This window comes from Plectrocnemia conspersa, unplaced genomic scaffold (assembly GCF_051122295.1).
Source record: "Plectrocnemia conspersa isolate PC_06_02 unplaced genomic scaffold, ASM5112229v1 ptg000011l, whole genome shotgun sequence".
NCBI lineage: Eukaryota > Metazoa > Arthropoda > Insecta > Trichoptera > Polycentropodidae > Plectrocnemia > Plectrocnemia conspersa.
The window spans coordinates 6,859,736-6,867,021 of record NW_028277175.1 but is presented as its reverse complement, the minus strand read 5'-3'; the positions used below and the strand labels follow the sequence as shown (position 1 = coordinate 6,867,021).

At 28.8% G+C, this 7,286-nt stretch overlaps 1 long non-coding RNA gene across 1 annotated transcript in view; it reads left to right on the top strand.

The window, feature by feature from the left end:
• LOC148229273 (uncharacterized) overlaps window positions 1-7,286 on the top strand; it is a 9,835-nt gene continuing 2,549 nt past the window's right edge. Inside the window, exons 1-2 of the long non-coding RNA XR_015811263.1 lie at window positions 1-161; window positions 1,064-1,176. This is a non-coding gene — a long non-coding RNA (uncharacterized LOC148229273). The remainder of the gene's footprint in view (window positions 162-1,063; window positions 1,177-7,286) is intronic.

The following is a 7,286-nucleotide window of genomic DNA, read 5'->3' as shown; positions in this document are numbered from 1 at the left end:
GCACTCGAAACATTTGGAGTATTTTCAGCTGCAACAACCCTGTATCGCTCGGAGTGGGCGATTCAGATTTGAGGCAGTCTCACAAATACGCTCGCTTCTTTCCTAAACGCACTACTGCGCTCTCCAGTTCTCCCGTCAACTTATTTTCCTCAAAGGAAAATGTAAGAAAAGTGAAAATATCAGAACAAAAACGCAATAAAGATATTTAATATGGATTAAAATGTGTTTGTGCGTGTGTTGTATTTTTCAACATATTATTAAAACGTTTAACATTTGTGGAATAAAAAATATTTCGTTATGCATGAAATTTAACATAAATAAAATAACAGTACAAAAATATTAAACCTTAATATAAAAAAATATCTATAAAATGTTTAAAAAAATACAAATTTGTATTTTGCTTTATCAAAATTAAATTAAATTAAATTAAACCTCACCAACAAGTATTCTAGTATGTTTTGTAGTAATATTTAAAAAAATAATTTCTATACATTTCTTGGCCATAATGAAATGGTTTTAAGGTATCTATCTAAAATATTTACAAGAAATATAAAAGTAAATACAGCTTTAAAAAAAATAATTAATAAAATAAAATTTACATAATATGATTATTGATTAATATATAATCTTAATAATTGACTACTCGTGGCATTAATTGCATTTAAAAGTATATGTTCAAAATAATTAATAAAGACAAAATGTATTAATTAATTAAATAAGCTAATTTGACTTGTATTAAATTAATAGATATACAAATTAAGGATATTTGTGAATTGTATTTATTAGAAAATCAATTTTGACGTTTGCATTTTTAATTTTGGCTATAACAAAATTTTTATCAAATGTAGTTTTTATATAAATAATAATACCGTGGTTTGATAAAATATTAAAATCCGCCTAATAAAATAATTATTGTATTAAAATAATAAATAAGGCAGATATATCTGTTGATTTTTATATGGGTTTTGAAAATTCTAATATGTTTGTAAATATTTTTTTTGATAGATGAATTTTTTTTAGATATTTTGTTTTATAAAATCACAAATTCAATTATCGTTTATAGATAAATAGACCAAAATGCCAAACGCAGAAACAACGAACTTAGCCGCCACCTACCTCATCTTGGTATTCTTACTGTTTTCCCTTTGGCTCTTATATGCAGGACTCTTCTAAACCGTAAGTCTGATTTTACATTTATTTCTCGCATGCATGAGATTACATAAGCGCATAATAATAACTTACTGTGGTGTATTTATAAAATTACTCGATAATCCGACTGTGCAGCGGATTATAAAAATAATACACACATAATAAAAATAACCGTTTAGTTGGACTGTTGCTTTCGAACGTCGGCGAAATTTATTAACATTTATTTTTAGCGTTCTGAATAAAAAACGCAGCTTTTAATAGATACATTTATTATACAGAAGATAATTTTGATTTCGATTTCGAATGAGACGCTATTTAAATAAATAGTATAAATAAATCATTCAATTACTAGTTATTATTTATGTTTAATAAGATAAATGTTTATTAGTTTGTAACGGACGTGCATCTCGTTTGTTGATAAACATAGTGTAAATGGCTGCCGGCCAAAATCGATCACAATTTTGACAAAAATTATTCCAATCGATAATCGACCGTTTTGATGTGATTAATGTTTTCCTTTCAATTAGCATTAAACATAAAAGCGTTGCATAAACTTTTAAAAATCCATTGATCTAGAATGCCGTAGTTTTTCATCAGTGAAGAATCGAAAGCTTTTCCAATTGGCCGGAAAACTGGTCGCGGCGTTAATATGTCAGGCTGTCAAATGTCAACGCTCTGTTTGTTGTGACACGTGATGTCACACATGAATCGTCGCGTGCCAAAAAGTTCAACAATAATTAAAAGAAGAAAAAATATTATATCGCCATTTTAGCGTTTGACATATTTGGCCATAACATTTGTTTAACACATGTTCGATATTACCCTCGCTAAAAGGGGTTTTATAAATAAAACACGAATAGTATTCACATATATTTTAAATATATATCATAAAAAGTGTTATTATAGCTAATTTAATTCTCTCTTCTACCATTCGAGAACAAACAAAAACAAATCTGTTCAAATAAAGAAATGATTGCGTTGTATTTATTATTAACGACCGCGGTGGGGCCGTGTGAAGAATTTATTAAATTCCGCGCTTATTTTTGATGTCGGAAAGCGATACATCAGAACTTTGGCTGAGTTGCAGGGGAATAACATCGCATTCGGCTCGTTGACGACATTCCGGGGGAATTTCGCTATCATCGCGTCAATCATGCATCATCTGCTCGCTTGCGTCTTCGTTCTCGCGTTTAATTCTGCCAAACGGCTGTGGCCGATCTACATACTAGATAATAATAAATGTTAAAACGGCATCGGTAGGAAGTCGTTAAAAATTATGACGGCTGTTAAAACGCTGTTGTTTGAGGGCGAAATCGTGTTCTGCAATTATACGGCTGTGCCGTGGCTAATTTTTAGTCATACTTCTCTTTGCAAGTGTTTTAAGTTGTTGATGTTATTAGAGATTTGAGAATTATATTATGTTTTTACAAATAGCTTAGTTACAAATACGATAACCTATTTAGTACAAATGACCTTAAATGTAAATTGCCAAACTCCATTATTTTAATATCTTGTTATTTTTTACATCTGTGAGCTATATTATGATAATTAAAGTAATAATGTGTAAATGTTAGAATTGAAGGTTACAAGACATCCTCCTTTGAAAAGGATTGTCCTTTTCAAAATGCTTGACCTCCTTTATCCTCATTTTGTCCTTCTTTGTACTCTTTAAACAACAATTTCCAAAAATACCTTTTTTTAGGCTTTCGTAATTATTTTTTCTCAAAAATTTCCGTGATGATCTTCTTTTTCTCCTTTTTTAGCTCTCGCAGCAATCTGTCCTCATTTATCCTCCTTCATAAAATTTCCGAGATGGCTTTTGAATAAAAATTTCCAAGATGACCTTTATATTTTTAGTGTCCTCCATTATTATTTTAAAAATCTAGTCACCTTATAGAAACACATTTAAAATACGAGAAAATATAAAACAATATAATGATTGCTGACTTTTAATAGTATTAGGATATTTAAATATTTATTTTAATATTATTTTAAATTATTATTTATCTAAATATATAAATAGTATTTATGATGTATATACAATTTCGTTCATCAATGTTGAATGTTAGTTATAAATATGTTTAAATATCATGACGTTGCATCTAATGATTCTGTGGATATAGATACATACATACATTTATAACTGATTTATTTAGAGAAGAAACCAGAATATTTTATTTATAAATATAATTTGTACGTATGCTTAGTCACGTAGTATCATGACATTCTTCAACGACCGGTCACCTACCCCTCATATGCATCCAAAATCACAATTGTTGATTCTCCCTCTTACTCCAAAAATAAATTTGATAGTCATTAGCGACTCACAGTCAAAACAATACATTATATTGCTTGCCAAGAAACTCTGGATGCACTCGAGGATTACCGAATTCAACATTAACCAGAAAACGCACTCTAATCTCGGAGCAAACAGAGTGAAACGTTGATGAATTTGGCTCCGAAACTGTGTTTTTCCACTTATAAATAACTTTTCAAGCACCAAAATATCTCTCGAGTGGAAAATCCAGTTTTGATTTTTTTAACTTAATTTACTCTGCGGGTCTAATTGGACGATAAAAAAGTGACCCACATAAGACTGAAAGTCTTTTGAAAGACCCGTCAATCGGATGGGGGAAAATACATATATAATGGAAACGTTTTTCCTCAATCATTTGTAGGCGCTTGTCAGTGCTTCTCTGACGTTTTGCCAAATTGTGTCAAAACATCAACTTTTTTAGTGAGAATACAATTCCAGGAAATAAATCAAAACGACGCCGAATAATTAATCTTGTCTGATGTTTCGATGTTCTATTTATTTCACCAAGAAAAAAGACAAGTGTATTTGTCTTCGAAATAAGAATGAAATTTTTCATGGTTAAGTTTGATGCATTGTTTATTCAACAAATTTTCTTTGTATTTTTTTCTTTGGTCGATTTAATATATGTTTATGTTTACGTACGGATGCCAAGTGTAAAAAATTGTATATAATAAATTACTTGCATAAAAAAACATATACATATAAACATCTCTTTTATATTCTGACAATTTCTATATAACTTTATTATCAAACAAACGTTAATCTTTTATATGTATTTTTTCATTCAAGGTGAATTTAACCCATTTATTTGTTACTCTTTCTTATATTTTCTTGTAGAGTGTAGTGTTTAAATGAAATGATACGCCCTAAAGTTTCAATAAATTATAATTATTCATAGGATCTGGTTTTATATTTTATGTCTTAATTCCTTTGTCTTTATTTGAGAGGGCTGTAAAATAGTTTATATGTAGATCATTTGTTTCAATCTCTCAGTACATAAAGTTCAACTCTTATCGTGACGGCTTAGGTCGAGAACAGAGTTGAAGCAATTCGTTGACGAACAACTAACTATGCGAAGCCTACTGGATGTTAAAGCTACGAGTCGTTAATGGGTCGGTAGGTAAAGGGCCTATGCTCGATCATATAAAGCGGGCAGGAACATCCGGAGTACCTTTTTTTAAAATAAATTATTTCAAACTACCAGATATTTATTATTTGTTTGAAATATAAATAATAACAATAATGCAAACTAAATAATAACAATAATGAAAAATATTTTACTGTGTAATTTATATTGATTTTTTTTAATAAAATTGACTTTTTGGCGTTCAAAAATTTAGTTAAATGCTCTTTTGTACGTTCTTAACCCTTATTTGACGGAAGGTAGAAAAAAATGCATTCTTTGCGACGGCTGGACAGTAGAACATTATGTCATGTATGCCTTTCATAAAAATATCATTTTATATTTGTAATAAAAAATGCCCTTTTTACTTTACCTTTACTTACCATTGAACAACATTATTCTGCTAAATATTTGGAAATGAAATACAGTTGTATTATCTGATATCGATTAAGGAGTACTAAAAGGGAAAATACAGCTTAATATGTAAATGTTTGTTTCTTAAAATTATGTTAATGTTTGTTAGCATATTTTTGGAATCTTTATTAAATTGCAAAAGATAAACTATAAAAAAACAATACGATCAATAATTATATTTTGTTAGATTAAACCTTAACTACCAGGAACGTTTATTTTTATAGTCGAAGTCCCATTTTATTTCTATACCTTTACATTTTTTTCACCGCCTGTCACATTATACAACAACTAATGTATTATCGATTTGTCTCAATTCGCCTGTTACGTCCGACTCCCAAATTCCTGCGTGACATGCAGCACGAGTCGAAGAATATTTGATTCATCCCGCGGGTCAATGTAGGTGGCCATAATGGCGGTGGCTTTCGGCCAACATTTTTCTGCAAAATATTTTCGTCTTATTTCAATTTAAAAATATAAACATGTACATGCATACATAGACACGTGTGTTTTTTTAATGTGTGTAATTTTTCCACAACCGATCGTCCACCCCGTTTCGAAACGCAGAAAAAGAAGATGAAGGAAAAAACGCTCGTAAAATCAAATTCGCCACGGTTTATAATAATAAATGCGCGCCAGAAGTCGTCCGTTCGTTCGTTATTTTTGGAGACTGTTTTCAAAGAGGAGTGCCGTCGTAATTTAAAATTTTCAGAATAAAAGCCGACGTTAATAGAGCTTTTTGCTCGCTCGTAATATCGCTTATGTAACGCGTAACAACGAGTCGGGGGAGAAATTTGATCAGTTTGATATATGTAGGTCATATCATGTGATTTTTATTATTATTTTATTAATTAATTTAGTTAATTGCTTATACACTAAACAAATATCTATAATCGAATAATACATATAAAATATAACATAAATATAAACAATATAAAAAGGACTTAATGCACTAAGTTGTATCTTTATTTCATTGAGGAAACCTATTACATTTTTATTTTTGCGGATTATCCTAGGAATTTTATTATAGAAATTCAAACCTCCGTTCAATATTCCCCTGGCCGTACTCGATTTTTGTACTTATCTATCCTTAAATTATCTCTATTGCTAATATTAAATCTATGTACATACATCTGTAGTTATTATTAAATACTTATTGAAATAATCTGGTAAATTTTATTTTTTATCTTATATATAAATAATAAAGCATTAATCTTCAATATTTATTGAATATCCAACCATTCTAGTCTTTCAATCATATTTCTACAACTAGTTAATCTATTATATTTAAAACAATTTTTATTGCCCTATTTTGTAATTTTATGCAACATTGTTTTATCTAATTTATTAAGCATATATAATATCGTTGCACAATAATTGAAGTGGGGCAATATCATTTTTTAAGCATTTTGAATTTTTCATTAATCTGCATATATCACTTTTCTTAGTCTCTATAGAATCTAATACACCAATTTCCATATTAGGAGAAATCATTCTCCACGAACGAACTGAAATATTCATGGCTTTATTATTGATCAAGATTGTGCTATTCAATGTACAGCATCTAATGTCATAATTTATTTACATATATTGATCAAACCATTATATTCCTCAGTAAGAATCTTGAAAAAAAATTTGCATCTATAAGACCGTTTGTTTTCAATATGCTTTCATTCGGATGAGAATGAGCATTATCTATAATATTAACCACACTGCTTTCTATAGCAACTCTTTACTTTTAAAAATAATCTCACTGCAAGACCTAATTTGGTTTTAAATCAATCTTAGAAGATATCTCTATTCAATCAAGCTCCTTTTTGGTTATAATAATCAACCGAAAGATTTTTTTATTTGCGTTCCTTTAAATGATCAAGGATTTTTATTTTTCCAATTACCAAAAGTTTAATTTTATCAGTACTAGATGTATTTCCGCAACAAATGACTTTCATACGATCTTTAGATCAATTAAGTTAAAAATAACTTTTAAATGAACGTTTTGTGGAACTAGAGCCTGTCTGTGAAAAATACATACAACTTCAAACGACATTTTAATTCGTGTTACTTCTCCTTTCACATATTCCATCTATGATTACGTTTTTAGGTTTCTCATAAAATGGTCAATATAATATAAAATATTATATATATTATTGTATTAGTTTATATATTTTTTAGAGCTACGTGTATTCCAAAAAAATAATATAATTAAAATATTTGCAATGTTTTTCTACATTTTTATAGACCTTGAAATAAGATTTTTCGCTTCTTCTCTAATACTAAAATAATCGA